A 19,139-nucleotide genomic window follows, 5' to 3' on the forward strand; every position below is an offset into this window, starting at 1 on the left:
ATATTTTCAATACCCCAGAAAATTCCCTGGGTGCCTTTCCATTCAATCTCTACCCTACCCCTGGAGACACCCACTCTTCTCTTTTTTCACTTCCAAAATTTTTTTCTCATTATTATTTATTTATTCATCTTTTTTTTAATTTTTCAAAAATTCTTTTTTTCTCTAGTTATACACACATACTCACTTTCAAATACAATTCTATATTAGAAGGAAAGGTCTCTTTGTAAGGCATAGTACTGACTTTTTCTTATGAGGAAACGGGAAATATCATCAGTGCTTTTAAAAAAGTGAAAGCATGAGAGAAAAATCAGGGCTCTATCTAGAGAAGTCTAATTGTTTCTCTACAAAAACCAACTGGAATACAGGATAGCTCTGTCCTACAGCAGCCTAAAACACAATCTCCCTTGATGTACATATAGAAAATATATGTCTTGCGGCCGGGCGTGGTGGCTCATGCCTGTAATCCCAGTACTTTGGGAGGCCAAGGCGGGCGGATCACAAGGTCAGGAGATCAAGACCATCCTAGCTAACATGGTGAAACCCCGTCTCTACTAAAAATACAAAAATTAGCTGGGCGTGGTGATGGGTGCCTATAGTCCCAGCTACTCAGGAGGCTGAGGCAGGAGAATGGCGTGAACCCGGGAGGCGGAGCTTGCAATAAGTCGAGCTCACACCACTGTGCTTCAGCCTGGGCTACAGAGCGACACTCCGTCTCAAAAAAAAAAAAAAAAAAAAAAAAAGACAGAAAATATATGTCTTAACCAACTTGGAAGAAAAATAAAATTCTGTGTATGGAAATATATTTTCTCAAGTTATTCTTTTTTCACCCTGGATTCAGCCTCAGGCTGCTGCTGACATCAGTGCTCCTCTCCGGGGCGAGGCTGGAGGGCTTGCATTGCACTGGAAGGGCATGAGGTACCTACTGCCATAGCAGAGAATCAAAGGACCATGACTGTCCCTTGGGGGTTGAAGAATTCTTTAAAGTCTGAATATTTGGGGAACACAGACCAAGGCTGTGCCCTGATTTTCCCTTTCTGAAAGTCACACTTTAACTAAAGCATTTCTGTTCTACAAGTTTCCATATATCAAAAGATGCTGTAGAATTTAATTCATAGTGTCTTCTCAAAAGGAAGAGGGAAAAAAAAAAGCAGTTCTTCATAGGAGTCTTTTCCTTTTTGGTGTCTTAAATGTCAATGATCACAAAAACTTCCGGCTTCTCTTCATTATAGACCTGCATTGCTGAATATGTTGTTGCTTTGACTTCTGTTCCCTGAGGGTGCTTGGACAATGAAAATTCTTCTCCCCACCCAATTGATCGTAATTTGAAATTTCTTTGATCAATACTAAGTACGTGGCCGGGCGCGGTGGCTCACGCCTGTAATCCTAGCACTTTCGGAGGCCGAGGCGGGCGGATCATGAAAATAGCTTGAACCCGGGAGGTGGAGGTTGCAGTGAGCTGAGATCACGCCACTGCACTCCAGCCTGGGTGACAGAGTGACTCTGTCTCAAAAATAATAACTTTATATATATTTTATAAGTGGAATCGAGTTTATTAAGCAGGGGAGTGGAAGAGATGTGGCACAAATATGGTATATAACATTCAAACAACAGAATCTGGGATTTTTGAAAAACTATTTTAATTACGGTTACACAAAGGATCACTTCCACCCCCGATGACACTGGGGCCTCTCAAAGGGGAGGAAGGAATAAGTCCCACGGTAGGGCCAGTGGTTGCTCCTGGGTTTTGGAATGATCTCTGCAGAGATTTCAAGGCCAGACCGTGGGCTCTGGATTGAGACTTCATAGCAGCTGCGACTAGACCCAGCAAGATGGCTGCGACCGTGAAGCCCTGGGCAGCGATCCGGGTGCTCATCATGAGCTGAGAGCACGGGCAGTGGCCCTGGTGGAAGCAGTAGAGGCCATAGGTGAGGGCAGTCACCGTGCCCAGGCAACCTATGGGTACCATGTGGTTCTCGCGGGTCTTGTGAAGGAACTTTTCCTTGAAACCCTCTAGATTGCTGTAAACAGTGGGGCTAAACCCCTCAATGACTGGGGGCTTCCATGGTTCAAAGGGGACCTCCGGAGTCACAGGGCCAGGAGCCGCTATGTCCAGGCCACAGCTACAGGAGAAAATCGGGACTCCGAGCTCCGCCTCCTGGTGAAGGTCAGAAAAAGAAAAATATATTTTATATATATATATATGTATATATATATTTATTTTAATAATATATATACCCAGCAATGGATTGCTGGATCGAATGGTAGTTCTGTTTTAAGCACTTTCAGAAATCTCCAAACCGGCCTGGCACAGTGGCTCATGCCTGTAAACCCAACACTTTGGGAGGCTGAGGCAGGTGGATCACCTGAGGTCAGGAGTTCGAGACCAGCCTGGACAACATTGCAAAACCCCATCTCTACTAAAAATTAGCCGGACGTGGTGGTGTGCACCTGTAATCCCAGCTACTCGGGAGGCTGAGGCAGGAGAATTGCCTGAACCCGGGAGGCAGAGGCTGCAGTGAGCCGAGATCAAGCCGAGATCGAGCTGAGATGGCACCACTGCACTCAGCCTGGGCAACAAGAGTGAAACTCCGTCTCAAAAAAAAAAAAAAAAAGAAATCTCCAAACTGCTTTCCACAGTGGCTGGACTAGTTTACATTCCCACCAACAGTATATAAGTGTTTTCTTTTCTCCGCAGCCTTGACAGCATCTGTTGTTTTTTGACTTTTTAGGAATAGCCATTTCGACTGGTAGGAGATGGTATCTCATTGTGGTTTGTTTTTGTTTTTGTTTTGAGGGTCTCGCTTTGTTATCCAGGCTGGAGTGCAGTGGTGCCATCTCAGCTCACTGCAACCTCCGCCTCCCGGGTTCAAGTGATTCTCATGCCTCAGCCTCCCATGTAGCTGGGATTACAGGTATGAGACACCACACCTGGCTAATTTTGTATTTTTAGTAGAGATGGCATTTTGCCATGTTGGCCAGGCTGGTCTCAAACTCCTGACCTCAAGTGATCCACCCACCTCGGCCTCCCAAAGTGCTGGGATTACAGGTGTGACCCACTGCACCTGGCCCAGCCCCTGATTGTGGTTTTGATTTGCATTTCTCTGATGATTGGTGATGTTGAGCATTTCTTCATGTTTTTTGGCCACTGTTGTCTTATTTATTTATTTATTTATTTTTTGAGAGGGAGTTATGTTCTTGTTGCTTAGGCTGGAGTACAATGGCGTGATCTTGGCTCACCGAAACCTCCGCCTCCCGGATTCAAGCGATTCTCCTGCCCCAGCCTCCCAAGTAGCTGGGATTACAGGCATGCGCCACCACACCTGGCTAATTTTTGTATTTTTAGTAGAGACGGGTTTCTCCATGTTGCTCAGGCTGGTCTCGAACTCCCAACCTCAGGTGATCCACCCTCCTCAGCCTCCCAAAGTGCTGGGATTACAGGCATGAGCCCTGCGCCCGGCCACTCTTGTCTTATTTTGAGAAGTGTCTGTTCGTGTATTTGTCCACTTTTTAATGGAGTTATTTGTTTTTTGTTTGTTGAATTCTTTAAATTCCTTATAGATTCCGGATATTAGATCTTTGTCGAGTGCATGGTTTGCAAATATTTTCTCCCATTCTGTAGGTTGTCTGTTTACTCTGACAGCCACTTTTCTGATTTCTATCACCAGTGATTAGTGTTGCTTGTTAGTTCTAGCTTTTGTCACTCTACATAAGATTTTTGAGTCATCCACATTGTTGAGTGAATAAGTAGGCTTTTAAAAATTGTTAAGTAGGCTGGGTGCAGAGGCTCATGCCTGTAATTCCAGCACTTTGGAAGGCCAAAGCAGGAGGATCACTTGAGCACCAGGAGTTTGAAACCAGCCCGGGCAACATAGGGAGACTCCATCTCTAAAAAAATTTAAAAATTAGCTGGGTGTGGTGGCGTGCACCTGTGTTCCTGGCTACTTGGGAGGCTGAGGTGGGAGGATTGCTTGAGCCCAGGAGGTAGATGCTGCAGTGAGCTGATATCGCACCACTGCACTCCAGCCTTGGCAACAAAGGGAGACCCTGTCTCAAAAAAAAAAAAAAAAAAAAAATGTGCTAAGTGATATTCCATTGCCTTAATATACTACAGCTTGTTTATCCATTCTCCTCCTGACGGACATTTGAGTTCTTTCCAGTTTTGGGCTATCATGAATAAAGCTGCTACAAACATCGTTATACAAGTCTTTTTGTGGACATGTGTTTTCATTTCTCTTGAGAAAATATTTAGGAGTGGAATTGAGTCATAAGAGTAGGTATACATTTAACTTTATACTCTTATAAACTGTCAGAGTTGGTGTGTGTTTAACTTTATAACAAATGGTCACTTTTCCAAAATGGCTGTGTTGCTACAGTAGGTAGCTAGTCAGGTATGAGCAGGCCAGGGGAAGGCTCCCCACACACACACTAGGAGTGTTGGGCAACCATCAGGTGATGGTCAGGTGGTTGTTAACTGTCTCTCTAAAGTAATAATTGATCACAGCCAGTGCAGGGAAAGGCCGTCTCTTAATAGACGGAAAACACCTGAAACTGGTGAGCGGCGGCTTTCCAATAAGATCCAAGGAATGGGGAGATATAACTCAAGACCCCGGAAGTAGGCCAACGTGCAAAACCCCAAGTCAAGACGTCGAGCTGTGCACTAGGGTCTCTCGAGTCGCCCGCTTGGCCCTCTTCCAAGTGTACTTTCCTTCCTTTCCTTACTGCTCTAAAGCTTTTTAATAACTCACTCCTGTTCTAAAACTTGCCTTGATCTCTCTCCTTATGTCTTACGGCCCTCAGTCGAATTCTTTCTTCTGAGAAGGCAAGAATGGAGGTTGCCGCAGACTCATACAGGTAACTACCACCACTAACAGTGCCATTTCATATTCTAACAGCAATATATGAGCGTTCTCGTTGTTTACACCCTTGTCAACATTCGGCATTGTCAGTGTTGTTAATTTGAACTATTTGGTGGGTACATGTTGGTATCTCATTGTGGCTTTAATTTGTATTTCTCTGGTGACTAATGATGTTGAATGCCTTTTCTTTTTTTCTTTTTTGAGACAAAGTCTCACTCACCGAGGCTGGAGTGCAGTGGCGCCATCTTGGCTCCTTGCAACCTCCACCTCCCTGGTTCAAGCAGTTCCCCTGCCTCAGCCTCCCAGGTAGCTGGGATTACAGGCACACGCCACCACGCCAGGCTAATTTTTTTGTATTTTTAGTACAGACAGGGTTTCACCATGTTAGCCAGGCTAGTCTCAAACTCCTGACCTCAGGCAATCTGCCCACCTCAGCCTCCCAAAGTGCTGGGATTATAGGCATGAGCCACCACACCTGGTCGTTGAATGCCTTTTCATGTGCTCTTTTCTTTTTTCTTTTCTTTTGTTTCTTTTATTTCTCTCTTTTTTTTTTTTGATGGAGTCTCGCTCTGTTGCCCAGACTGGAGTGAAGTGGCGTGATCTCAGCTCACCACAACCTCCACCTTCCAGGTTCAAGTGATTCTCCTGCCTCAGCCTCCCAAGTAGCTGAGATTACAGGTGTGCACCACCATGCCCGGCTAATTTTTGTATTTTTAGTAGAGATGGGGTTTCACCATGTTGGCCAGGCTGGTGTCGAACTCCTAACCTTAGGTGATCTGCCCGCCTGGCCTCCCAAAGTGCTGGGATTACAGACGTGAGCTACCACACCCAGCTTGTATTTTTATTTTTTATTTTATTTTATTTATTTATTTATTTATTTATTTATTGAGATGGAGTTTCACTCTTGTTGCCCAGGCTGAAGTGCAATGGTGTGATCTCAGCTCACCGCAACCTCCACCCCCCGGGTTCAAGCAATTCTCCTGCCTCAGCCTCCCGAGTAGCTGGGATTACAGGCATGCACCACCATACCCGGCTTATTTTGTATTTTTAGTAGAGATGGGATTTTACCATGTTGATCAGGCTGATCTCGAACTCCCGACCTCAGGTGATCTGCCCACCTCGGCTTCCCAAAGTGCTGGGATTACAGGCATGAGCCACCGTGCCCGGTCTAATTTTTGTATTTTTAGTAGAGATGGGGTTTCACTATGTTGGCCAGGCTGGTCTCAAACTCCTGACCTTGTGTTCCATCTGCCTTGGCCTCCCAAATTGCTGGGATTACAGGTGTAAGCCACCGCACCTGGCCTCTTTTTTAATTGATTAATTAATTTTTTAAAAAGAGATGAGGTCTTGCTCTGTTGTCCAAGCTGGTCTTGAACTCCTGGGCTCAAGCAATCGTCCTGCCTCAGCCTCCTCCCCAAGTGCTGGGATTACAGGCGTGGGCCACTGTACCTGGCCTTCTGTGCTTTTTTTTTGCTGTCCAGATATCTTCTTTTATAAAGTATCTGTTCAAGCCTTTAGTCCATTTTGTTATCAATTGTCTTTTTATTATGGGTTAGTAATTCTTTATATATTATTATACAAATGCTTTGTCAAAAATAGGTATTGGGCCGGCCGAGGTGGCTCGTGCCTGTAATCCCAGCACTTTGGGAGGCTGAGGCAGGCAGATCACTTGAGGTCAGGAGTTTGAGACCAGCCTGGCCAACACAGTAAAACCCCGTCTCTACTAAAAATACAAAAAAAATTAGCCGGGCGTGGGCCGTAATCCCAGCTATTGGGGAGGCTGAGGCAGGAGAATCGCTTGAACCCAGAAGGCAGAGGTTGTAGTGAGATCGTGCCACTGCACTCTATCCTGAGAGAAAGAGACTCTGTCTCAAAAGAAAAAAAAAAAAAGTATTGCATTGCATTGTAAAGATTTTCTCCCAACCTGTGGCTTGTCTCTTTATTTTCTTGACAGTGTCTTCTAATGAGCAGACATTTTAGTTCTGATGAGTCCAATTTATCTTTTTTGTCCCATTTATGGTTAATGCCTTTTGTATCCTCTCTAAGACATCTTTCCCTACCCTTAATCATAAAGATATTCTTCTTTGCTTCTAAAAGCTTTATGATTTTAGGCTTTGTATTTATATCTATAACCTGTCTCAAATTAATTTTTGTATATAATATGAAGTGAAAGACAAAGTTCTTTTTTTTCTTTTTTTTTTTTTTTTTTCTGTTTTTTGAGATAGAGTCTCACTCTGTCACCCAGGCTGGAGTGCAATGGCTCGATCTCTGCTCACTGCAACCTCTGCCTCCCAGGTTCAAGCAATTCTCCTGCCTCAGCCTCCTGAGTAGCTTGGATTACGGGCATGCCCCACCATGCCCAGCTAATTTTTGTATTTTTAGTAGAGATAAGGTTTCACCATATTGGCCAGATTGGTCTCGAACTCCTGACCTCAAGTGATCCACCTGCCTCGGCCTTCTAAAGTGCTGGCATTACAGGTGTGAGCCACTGTGGCCGGCCAAGAATATCTTTTTTTTTTGGTCTCTGTCACCCAGGCTGGAGTGCAGTGGTGTGATCCTAGCTCACTGCAGCCTCGACTTCTTGGGCTCAAGCAGTCCTCCTGCCTCAGCTTCCTGAGTAGCTAGGACTTTAGGTGCATGCCACTATGCCCCACTAATTTTATTTTTTGTAGAGATGGAGTCTCCCTATGTTGCCCAGGCTGGTCTCAAACCCCTGGGCTCAAGCCTAACAAAGTGACAGGATTATAGGTAGGAGCCACCGCACTCAGCCCATATGAATATCCAGCTTTCAAAACATTTGATGGAAAGACTCTTTTCCCATTGAGGACCTGAGCACCTTAATCAAAAATAAATTAACTATATATATGAGGAATCGTTTACGGACTTTCTAGTCTGTGTCACTGATGTATATTTTCCCTATAACAATACCACACTATTTTTTATTACTGTAGCTTTATATTAAACCCTAAAATCATTTAGTATAAGTCCTCCAACTTTGTTTCTTTTACTTTTTAAGATTGTTTTGAGCCAGGCACAGTGGCTCACACCTGTAATCCCAGCATTTTGGGAGGCCGAGGCGAGCAGATCACTTGAGCCCGGGAGTTTGAGACCAGCCGGAGCACCTTGGCAAAACCCTGTCTCTACAAAAAAATACAAAAATTGGCCAGGTGTGGTGGTGTGTGCCTGCATTCCCAGCAACTTGGGAGGCTGAGGCAGGAGGATCACTTGAGTCTAAAGAGGTCGAGGTTGCAGTGAGCCAAGATCATGCCACTGTACTCCAGCCTGGGTAACCAAGCGAGGCCCTGTCTCAAAACAAAAAAGATTGTTTTGGCTCTTCTAGTGTTTTGCATTTCCATATAAGTTTTCAAATCATCTTGTCAAGTTCTTTTTGTTTTTGTTTTTGTTTTTTTGAGACGGAGTCTTACTCTGTCGCCTAGACTGGAGTGCAGTGGCAGGATCTTGGCTCACTGCAACCTCTCCCTCCCGGGTTCAAGCAATTCTCCTGCCTCAGCTCCCGAGTAGCTGGGACTACAGGCACCCACCACCATGCCCGGCTAATTTTTGTATTTTTAGTAAAGACGGGGTTTCACCATATTGGCCAAGCTGGTCTCGAACTCCAGACCTTGTGATCCACCCACCTTGGCCTCTGAAAGTGCTGGGATTACAGGTGTGAGCCACCGTGCCTGGCCCATCTTGTCAATTTCTATTCAAAACTTTTCTGAGATTATGATGATTGGGTTGAATCTGTAAATACGCCTGGAGAGAACTGACACGTTAACAATATTAAGTCTTTTAATTTACAAACATGGTGTATCTCTCCAGTTATTTAGTCAATTTCCCTCAACAATGCCCTGCTCACCTTGTATTAAATCTATTCCTCAGTATTTTGTTTTTCTTAGTGAAATTATAATAATTTAAAAATTTTCTATTTTCCAGTCCTTTGCTGTTTGGTATATATGTGAAACCGATTTTTACATATTGATTTTATGTCCTTGAAACCTTGGTACTTTTGCTTATTATGACAGTTTTTTGTAGATTCTCAATGATTTTTCTAAATACGTAATCATGTTTTCTATGAATAATGACTATTTTAGTTCTTTCTTCCCAATCTTTACACTTTTTATTTCTTTTCCTTGCCTTATTGTACTGGACTTTCAATAGAGTGTTACGTGGAAATAGTGAGAACAGACACCCCTGCCTTGTTCATGATCTTAGGGGGAGACTGTTCCATATTTTACTATTAAGTGTGATATTAGCCTTAGGTTTTTCATAGGTGTTCTTCATCAGTCTGTTAAAATTTTGTTGAGTTTTGTTTATCACAACTGTTAATTGTTGAAGTTTGACAAATGCTCTCTCTACTTTTATTTGGACAATTGTATTATTTTTGTCCTTTAATTCTATAATACGGTGAATTATTGGGTTGGTGGAAAAGTAATTGCTGTTTTGCCAATGAAAAACTGCAAAAACTGCAATTACATAATACACTGATTTTTCAAATGTTAACCAAACTTGAGACTATACCCTACTTGATCAGGATGATCATCATTTTTATATATGTCTTGATTCAGTTTAATTTTTTTTTTTTTTTTTTGAGACAAAGTCTTGCTCTTGTCACCCAGTCTGGAGTGCAATGGCTCAGTGTCTGCTCACTGCAACCTCCACCTCCTGGGTTCAAATGATTCTTCTGCCTCAGCCTCCCAAGTAGCTGAGATTACAGGCACCCGCCACCACACCCGGCTAATTTTTGTATTTTAAGTAGAGATGAGGTTTCACCATGTTGGCCAGGCTGGCCTCGAACTCCTGACCTCAGGTGATCCGCTTACCTCAGCCTCCCAAAGTGCTGGGATTACAGACATGAGTCACTGCACCCCACCACATCTGGCTAATTTTTTTAAATTTCTTTTGTAGAGACGGGGGTCTTGCTATGTTGCCAAGGCTGGTCTCAAACTGCTAGACTTAAGCAATCCTCCTGCTTCGGCCTCCTAAAGTGCTGGGATTACAGGCATGAGCCACCATGCCCAGCCTGTTAATATTTTATTTTATTTGTTGCCACCATGCCCAGCCTGCTAATATTTTATTTTATTTACGTTTTGAGATGGAGTCTTGCTCTGTGGCCCAGGCTGGAGGGCAGTGGCACGATCTTGGCTCACTGCAACCTCTGCCTCCCGGGTTCAAGCGATTCTCCTGCCTCAGCCTCCTGAGTAGCTGGGATTACAGGTGTGTACCGCCGTACCCAGCTAATTTTTGTATATTTAGTACAGATGTGGTTTCACCATATTGGTCAGGCTGGTCTCGAACTCCTAGCTTCATGATCTGCCCACCTCGGCCTCCCAAACTACTGGGATTACAGGCATGAGCCACCGCGCCCAGCCCCAGCTTGCTAATATATTTTTTAAATTTTTATGTTTATGTTTCATGAGGAATATTGGTCTTTTTTTGTAATATCCTTGTCATATTTTGGTATCAGCACTCATAAAACAAATTGGAAAAAGTTTTCTTTTCTTCTACTTTCTGAAATATAGTTTGCGTAAGATTGGTACTATTTCTTCTTTAAACAGTTTATAGAATTTACTCATAAAGCCATCTGGGCCTGGAGTTTTCTTTGTGGAAAGTTTAAATGGTTAATTCAATTTCATCAGTACATGTAGGATTATTCATATTTTCCATTTCTTCTTGTGTACGTTTTGGAAACTTATGTTTTCAAAGAATTTGCTCATTTTATCTAAGTTGTTAAATTTTGTGAAGTAAAGCTATTCACAATATTCCTTCATTATATTGAATATCTGGATGGGGTATGGTGGCTCACACCTGTAATCCCAGTACTTTGAGAGGATAAGGAGGGAGGATTACTTGAGGCTAGAAGTTCAAGACCAGCCTGGGCAACGTAACAAGGCTCCATTTCTACAAAAATAATTTTTTTTTTTCTTAATTAGCCAGGCATGGTGGCATGCACCTGTGGTTTCAGCCACTTGAGAGGCTGAGGCAGGAGGATTGCTTGAGCCCTGGAGTTCCAGGCTACAGCAAGCTATAGTCGTGCCACTGCACTCCAGCCTGGGCAATGGACAACAGAGCAAGACCCTGTCTCTTAAAAAAAAAATAATAATAATAATCTGTACAATCTGTAATGTGATGATACCCCTTCTTTCATTCCCAATAATGGCTATTTGTGTTTTGTCTTCTTATTTTCTTGATCAGTCTTGCTAGAGGACTATCAATTTTATCTTATTTATCCTTTCAGTGAACCAATTTTTGTCTTGATTTTTCTACATCATTAATTGTTCTTATTTTTATTATTTCCTTTTCCTATGTATTCTTTCTTTTTTACATGCTTAAGCTGGAAACAGACAGTTAACTTTAAAATTCTATCTTTTTCTTTTCTAAAGTATTTTAAGTTATAAATTTCCATCTAAGAACTGCTTTAGCTGCATCCCAAAATGTGTTTTTATTGTCATTCATTTTTGTTTGTTTGTTTGTTTTTTGTGTGTGTGAGACGGAGTCTCACTCTTTCACCCAGGCTGGAGTGCAGTGGCGCGATCTCGGCTCACTGCAGGCTCCGCCCCCCGGGGGTTCACCCCATTCTCCTGCCTCAGCCTCCCGCGTAGCTGGGACTACAGGCACCCGCCACCACGCCCGGCTAACTTTTTGTATTTTTTAGTAGAGACGGGGTTTCATTGTGTTAGCCAGGATGGTCTCGATCTCCTGACCTCGTGATCCGCCTGCCTCAGCCTCCCAAAGTGCTGGGATTACAGGCGTGAGCCACCGCGCCCGGCATATTGTCATTCATTTTGAAATAGTATCTAATTTCTCTTGTGATTTCTACTTTGATCCATTCAGAAGTGTTTTTCGGAAATGTACTTAATATACAAATGTTTAGGAGTATTCTAGGTATCTTATTGTTATTCATTTCTAATTTATTTCTGTTATGTCAGATTGTATATTTTCCAATCCTTTGAAATTTCTTGAGATTTGTTTTGGAGCCTAGAATATTTTGGTGAATGTTTTATGTGCACTTGAAAAGAAGATGTGTTTTTCAGTAGCTAGGCCTAAATGACCAACAGTTTTCAATTCTTCTATGTCATTATTGATGTTTGTCTATTTACGTTATCTCTTACTAAATGAGGGGTGTTAAAATCTCCAACTGTGATTGAAAATTTGTCCATTTCTCTCTATCGATTTTTTTGCTTCACAGGTTATAAAACTTTGTTATTGTTTGCATGCACATTTAAGATTGCTATGTCTTTCTAGTAAATTTACCTTTTTTTCATTATGAAATGTTGGTCTGGGCTGGGCACAGTGGCTCACGCTTGTAATCCTAGCACTTTGGGAAGCCGAGGCAGGCGGATCACGAAGTCAGGAGATTGAGACCATCCTGGCTAACATGGTGAAAACCCGTCTGTACTAAAAATACAAAAAATTAGCTGGGTGTGGTGGCAGGCGCCTGTAGTCCCAGCTACTCAGGAGGCTGAGACAGGAGAATCACTTGAACCTGGGAGATGGAGGTTGCAGTGAGCCACTGCACTCCAGCCTGGGTGACAGAGCGAGACTCTGTCTCAAAAAGAAAGGTTGCTCTGGCCAGGTGTGGTGGCTCACACCTATAATCCAAGCACTTTGGGAGGCTGAGGTGGGAGATCACTTGAGCCCAGGCGTTGGAGACCAGCCTGGGCAACATAGCAAGACCCTGTCTCTATTAAAGAAAAAATTAAAAGAAAAAGGGAATTTGAAGGCAATTTCTATGCAGATTTTATAGTTTCCTCCTCTGTGTCTCCCTCATTTTCATTATTTCCCAAAATTTCCAGACTCACACTCCAACCTGATTCGTCAGCACAGTAAGACATCCACTTTCTGCTCTATTCCCCTGGAGTCACGCAAGTTGGGTGATGCTCTCAGGGGAAAAGCTGGTTAAACATGGGTCTCATCCAGTGTGCTTCCCTTCTTTCCAGGATCGATACCATCTTCCCTGGGTTGCTCCAGTTTTCTATCTGGTATTATTGGAAGACAAATCAACTTTAGAAGTTGATCTTTAAATATTTTGCCCAGGGCCTGGTGCGATGGCTCATGCCTGTAATCCCAGCATTCTGGGAGGCTGAGGCAGGCGAATCATCTGAGGTCAGGAGTTGAGACAGACTCGCCAACATGATGAGACCCTGTCTCTACTAAAAGTACAAAAAATTAGCCGGGCGTGGTGGCACATGCCTGTAGTCCCAGCTACTCAGGAGCCTGAGGCAGGAGAATTGCTTGAACCTGGGTGGTAGAGGTTGCTGTGAGCTGAGATTGTGCCACTGCACTTCAACCTGAGTGACAGAGAGAGACTCCATCTTCAAAAATAAAAATTAAAAAATTAAAAACTAAAAATAAAATAAATAACTAGTTTACCCAGAGTTTTTTGGTTTTGTTTTGTTTTTGAAATAGGCCTCCCTCTATTGCCCAGGCTGGAGCGTAGTGGTGCAATCACAGCTCACTGCAGCCTCAACCTCCCCAGTGGCTCAGGTGATCCTTCCACCTCAGTCTCCCTAGTAGCTAGGACTACAAGCGCGTGACACCATGCCTGGCTAATTTTTTTTTTTTTTTTTTTTTTTTTTTTTGATATAAGGTCTTGCTCTGTTGCCCAGGCTGGAGTACAGTGGTGCAATCTAGGCTCACTGCAACCTCTGCCTCCCAGGTTCCAGTGATTCTCCTGCCTCAGCCTCCCGAGTAACTGGGCCTACAAGCATACGCCACCACGCCCAGTTAATTTTTGTATTTTTAGTAGAGACGAGGTTTCACCATGTTGACCAGGTTCGTCTTGAACTCCTGACCTCAGGTAATCTGCCCACCTTGGCCTCCCAAAGTGCTGTGATTACAGGTGTGAGCCACTGCACCAGGCCCGCCTGGCTAATTTTTGTATTTTTTGTAGAGACAGAGTTTCACCATGTTACCTAGGCTGGTATCAAACTCGGGGGCTCAAGCAATCCACAGATCTTGGCCTCCCAAAGTGCTAGGATTACAGGTGTGAGCCACCTCTCTGGCCTAACCAGAGTTTATAATTGCCATAAACAGAAGGATTAGTCTGTTATAAGCCACTTCATCACTACCAGAACCAAACTACCTGTGTTTTCAATGTTAATAAATCTTACCTAATCCATTAATGAACAGATCTATAATTCTATCACATAAGTTGTGCTCAAATATTTTAATAACTAATTCGAATATAATTGGTCTCTCTTATATTCCTTTTATATTTTAAAGTGATTTAGAAAACATTCTGAAAAGGGTTCAAAGGCCTCACCAGACTCCCGAAAGAATCCTTGGTACAAAAACATTAAGAATTTAAACTGGACGCAGTGGTATGTGCCTGTAGTCAGCTACTGGGGAGGCTAAAGTGGGATCACTTGAGCCCAGGAGTTCAAGGCCATACTGTGCTATGATAACACGTTTGTACTCTAGCCTGAGCAACAAAGTGAGACCTCATCTCATTTTAAAAAATAATAAAATAAAGTAAAAATAACTTTGAAAATATGTTGGCCAGGTGCAGTGGCTCACACCTGTAATCCTAACACTTGGGGAGGCCAAGACGGGAGGACTGCTTGAGCCCAGGAGTTTGAGACCAGCCTGGGCAATGCAGTGAGACACTGTCTCTATAAAAACTTTTTTTTTTTTTAATTAGCCAGGCGTGGTGGTGCACACGTGTAATCCCCACCACTAAGCTACTTGAGAGACTGAGGTAGGAGGATTGCTTGAGCTCGGGAGGCCAAGGCTGTAGTGAGCCATGATTGTGCCACTGCACTCCAGCCTGGGCCACAGAGTGAGACCTTATGTGTAAAAAAATAAAAAATTTTAAAAACAAAAGTATCTTTAAAAATAAAACTCCTGGCCTAATGATCCCTTCCTGTTGCTACCTGACCCTACGGTAAGTTGGGGGGGAAGGTGTTTCCCCTGGGAAACTTGCTGAGCACCTACCATGTGTTAGCCTCTCTTCTAGGCTCGGAACAGCACAGTGAACAAAACCAAGTCCCCCCTGTCAGAGGGAGCATGCATTTCTTTTCATGTTTCCATGTACAGGGATCAGAAATAGGGTAACCCTCCTGGCCTCTTACTCCCCCCATTACTGGCTTGGTGACCTGATCAGTGGGGACAGCCATTGGCTCCCATCTATGAATTGGATGGAATTGGGCTTTTGAATGGCTGCAATCCTTGAGGATTTGTTCTTTTCCTTCCTCTCCACTTCAACCCTTAGTGTGTCTAAGTTCTTTTTTTCTTTTTTTTTTTTTTTTTTTTGGTAGAGACATGTGTCCCGCTATGTTGCTCAGACTGGTCTCTAACTCCTGAGCTCATCCTGTCTTCCCACCTCAGCCTCCCACAGTGCTAGGTCACTGCGTAAATTCCCTTTTTTTTTTTTTTTTTGAGAGGGAGTCTCGCTCTGTCGTCCAGGCTAGAGTGCAGTGGCACGATCTCAGCTCACTGCAAGCCCCGCCTCCTGGGTTCACACCATTCTCCTGCCTCAGCCTCCCAAGCAGCTGGGACTACAGGCGCCCACCACCACGCCCGGCTAATTTTTTTAATTTTTAGTAGAGATGGGGTTTCACCGTGTTAGCCAGGATGGTCTCCATCTCCTGACCTCGTTATCCTCCCACCTCGGACTCCCAAAGTGCTGGGATTACAGGCGTGAGCCACCGCGCCCGGCAACTTTTTTTGTTTTGAGACAGAGTCTCGCTCTGTTGCCCAGGCTGGAGTGCAGTGGCACAATCTCGGCTCACTTCAACCTCCACCTCCTAGGTTCAAGTGATTCTCATGCCTCAGCCTCTGGAGTAGCTGGGATTATTGGTGCCTGCCACCACACCTGGCTAATTTTTGTATTTTTAGTAGAGACAGGGTTTTGCCATGTTGGTCAGGCTTGTCTCGAACTCCAGACTTCAGGTCACCCACCCGCCTTGGCCTCCCAAAGTGCTGAGATTACAGGTCTGAGCCACCGTGCCTGGCCCTACTGCCTAAATTATTAGCGATGGAGGAAGAGTTTCAGCAGGAAGGAGGGATAGTCTGTCAGATGCTGCAGGGAAGTAGGTGAACCTAGGGAAGACTGACCCCTGGCTTTGGCACCTTAATGAACACAATGGGGGAAAGGGGACAGAAGCCACACTTCGAGGTGTGAGGTGGCAGGGTCAGGGGAGTCTTTTGGGGTGAGAAAAGCTTTGGTATTTTTTTTTAGGCTGAGGGGAGACAGACACACAAAGATAACGGGGTAACTCTCAGAGAAAGGGCACAGGACATGCTTCCAAATAATCTTAGCTGTAGGATCCAATTGGAAACCCCTTTTGCAGCGGTTGTGCAGCATCACTCAAGGTGAGAGACTCCCTGGGCCTATCCACTGCTCTGGAATCTGAGGGTGAGTTTGGAGTTAGAAGGCCTGCAATCAGCTCATCACCAGGCCTCCCTCCAGCAGGAGTTTCCAGATCCTTGTGGACTTATGCTGCCACCTGCTGGAAGCATGACAAATGTGGCGACAACCATTTGCAGAAGAAAACTATCACTTTTCTAAAATGGCTCCAAACGCCACCAAATCAGAAACTAGAGACAGGCACTAGGGAAGACTGTGAATTTGACTTCAGTCCCTAATTGCAAGCCCCAGTGTCTCTTTCTGGCCCTGCAGGGTAACCCACCTTCCATCCTCATCTTTTTTTTTTTTTTTGAGACACTGTTGTCGCCCTTGTCGCCCAGGCTGGAGTGCAATGGCGTGATCTCTGCTCACTGCAGCCTCTGCCTCCCAGGTTCAAGCAATTCTCCTGCCTCAGCCTCTCAAGTAGCTGGGATTACAGGCGCCCGCTTACCATGCCCAGCTAATTTTTGTATTTTTAGTAGGGGGGGGGGGTTCACCATGTTGGCCAGGCTGGTCTCGAACTCTTGACCTCAGGTGATCTGCCTGCCTTGACCTCCCAAAGTGCTGGGCTTACAGGCCTGAGCCATCGCACCCAGCCCTTATCTTCATTCAACAGGAAATCAGCACATATGATTAGAACCAGCACTGAGCAATCACAGGACTGGACCATCTCTGCTTTCCTTCTCTTAAGGAATGGAAAAGAAAAAGAATCAGGAGACAGGAACCTTAGTATCCTGCCCTTGTCTTGCCTCACAACGGGTTAGTAGAGGGGCTGAGGAAAAAGCCCAGCTGCTGAGCACACAAACAGCAACTGCCCCATTATTAACAGCTACTTGATAGAAATGCAAGCCCCACCTTGGGAACCATGAGCTCTTCCTGCAATTCAAGCCCTGTAAAAATCGCACTCCCATAGACTCTCCAAGTATGGAAAAAGCAGTGACTGTGCTGCACCAGAGCCACCAGCAATCCCAGCCCTTATTCCTAGATGGCCACATGGCATATAGACTATTGCTTAGTTTAACCCACGGGCCTCCCAAAAAAACCAGCTGCAGCACATTCTCACCTGGGTGAAGGCTGCAGGGAACCGAGGAGAGCCCTGGATTCATCATTTCATAGATTCCAGAAGACCTAGACACCAACGTCACAAGGTTTTTCAGACTCTTTCTGTCACCCAGGCTGGAGTGCAGTGTTGGGCTCAAGCAATCCTCCCACCTCAACTTCCTGAGAACTGCAGGCTTATGCCATCATGGCCACCTAATTTTTCTTGTAGAGATGGGAGTCTCACTGTTGTCTAGGCTGGTCTCAAGCCATCTCCACACCCAGGCTTCCCAAGGTGTTGGGATTACAGGTATGACCCACGGTGCCTGGCCTCACAGGATCTTTCTTGAAAGCCACTGGAGATAAATTCATACTTATGTTCATACTATTTGCCTTGCTGCAATTTAAGAGCTAACAGACTTAATCCACGACACGCCTGATGGGCTTCAATTAACTGAAAGCCTTCAATTCCTTATCCAGAATACAGGCTGCAAGGCCTTCCGTTTTGTCCTTAGGCTTGCCTCAACCCTCCCACTGCTTTTTCATCAGTTACAACCCTGGCTGGCCACCTTCCTCTCTAGAGCATGAGGGTTTTTTTTTTTTTTTTTCTTTTGAGACGGAGTCTTGCTCTGTCGCCCAGGCTGGAGTGCAGTGGCGCAATCTCGGCTCACTGCAAGCTCCGCCTCCCGGGCTCACGCCATTCTCCTGCCTCAGCCTCTCCGAGTAGCTGGGACTACAGGCGCCCACCACCACGCCCAGCTAATTTTTTTTTTTTTTGTATTTTTAGTAGTGACGGGGTTTCACTGTGGTCTCGATCTCCTGACCTCGTGATCCGCCCGCCTCGGCCTCCCAAAGTGCTGGGATTACAAGCGTGAGCCACCGCGCCCGGCAGCATGAGGGTCTTGTAACTGGATTGTCACCACCCCCATCCCCTGGACATGGAACAGGGCTGACAAGCAGTAGGTAAGCACAAGGATGTTGATTTCAACAGCCCAACTGAAGCAGGGTAAACCCAAAGCAGCTACGTATTCTTCACGTTGCCTTCCAAGCTTATCCAAGTATCAAGTTTGATTTCACTAGTCTGACTAGAACAGGTTTTTGGACTTGGCTACCTACGTTGATTTTGAGCACTGGGTTTCAACTAAATTCATCACAATGTTGATAGTCCCACCTCTCATGTGGCCTTGTCTTTTACTAAAAGGGGAGGTTGAGAGGCAACTACTTAAGACCAGAAAGAATAAAACAAATGGCTTTTTGGGGGTTTACTGGATGGGCAGTTTCCTCTCCAGCCCCACAGTTCCAAAGCGTCCATTGGTCTATCCATCTAGTGTGAGTTCCATTCTAGAACTGCTTTTTGGGAGATGGAGTCTTGCTTTGTTACCCCACCTGGAGTAAGTATAGTAGTGTGCACTCAGCTCACTGCATCCTCTGCTTCCTGGGTTCACGTGACTCCTGCTTCAGCCTCCTGAGTAGCTACTACAGGAGTACACCACCACGCCCAGCTAATTTTTGTATTTTTAGTAGAGATGGGCTTTTACCATGTTGGCCAAGCTGGTCTTCAACTCCTGACCTCAGGTTATCTGCCTGCCTTGGCCTCCCCAAGTGTTGGGATTACAGGAGTAAGCCACTGCTCTTCCCTGAAGCTCTTCCTTGTCCTAGGAGACCTGACTAATGTGTTCCTGCACCTCTTTCCACAGTCTTCTTCAGGACATAATCCTCAGACCTGCTACAAGTGGGAGAAGCTGCAGCAGCCTTCAAGTCAGCACCAGCGCTGCAGGAGCCCTCACCAGCATTTCAACCAAGTTGGGGCTGGCATACTGGTAACACACGCACTAAGCCATTTCCATTGGGATGGGTGAAGCGGGCGGCAGAGCTGGCTTTGCCATGCTCTCCAG

General features: G+C 44.9%; 1 pseudogene; it reads right to left on the reverse strand.

Moving 5' to 3' along the window:
- Window positions 1-1,636: 1,636 nt before the first annotated feature.
- Window positions 1,637-19,060, reverse strand: LOC115832303 (annotated as a pseudogene).
- Between the last annotated feature and the right edge of the window lie 79 nt (window positions 19,061-19,139).

Source organism: Nomascus leucogenys, chromosome 22a, assembly GCF_006542625.1.
Source record: "Nomascus leucogenys isolate Asia chromosome 22a, Asia_NLE_v1, whole genome shotgun sequence".
NCBI lineage: Eukaryota > Metazoa > Chordata > Mammalia > Primates > Hylobatidae > Nomascus > Nomascus leucogenys.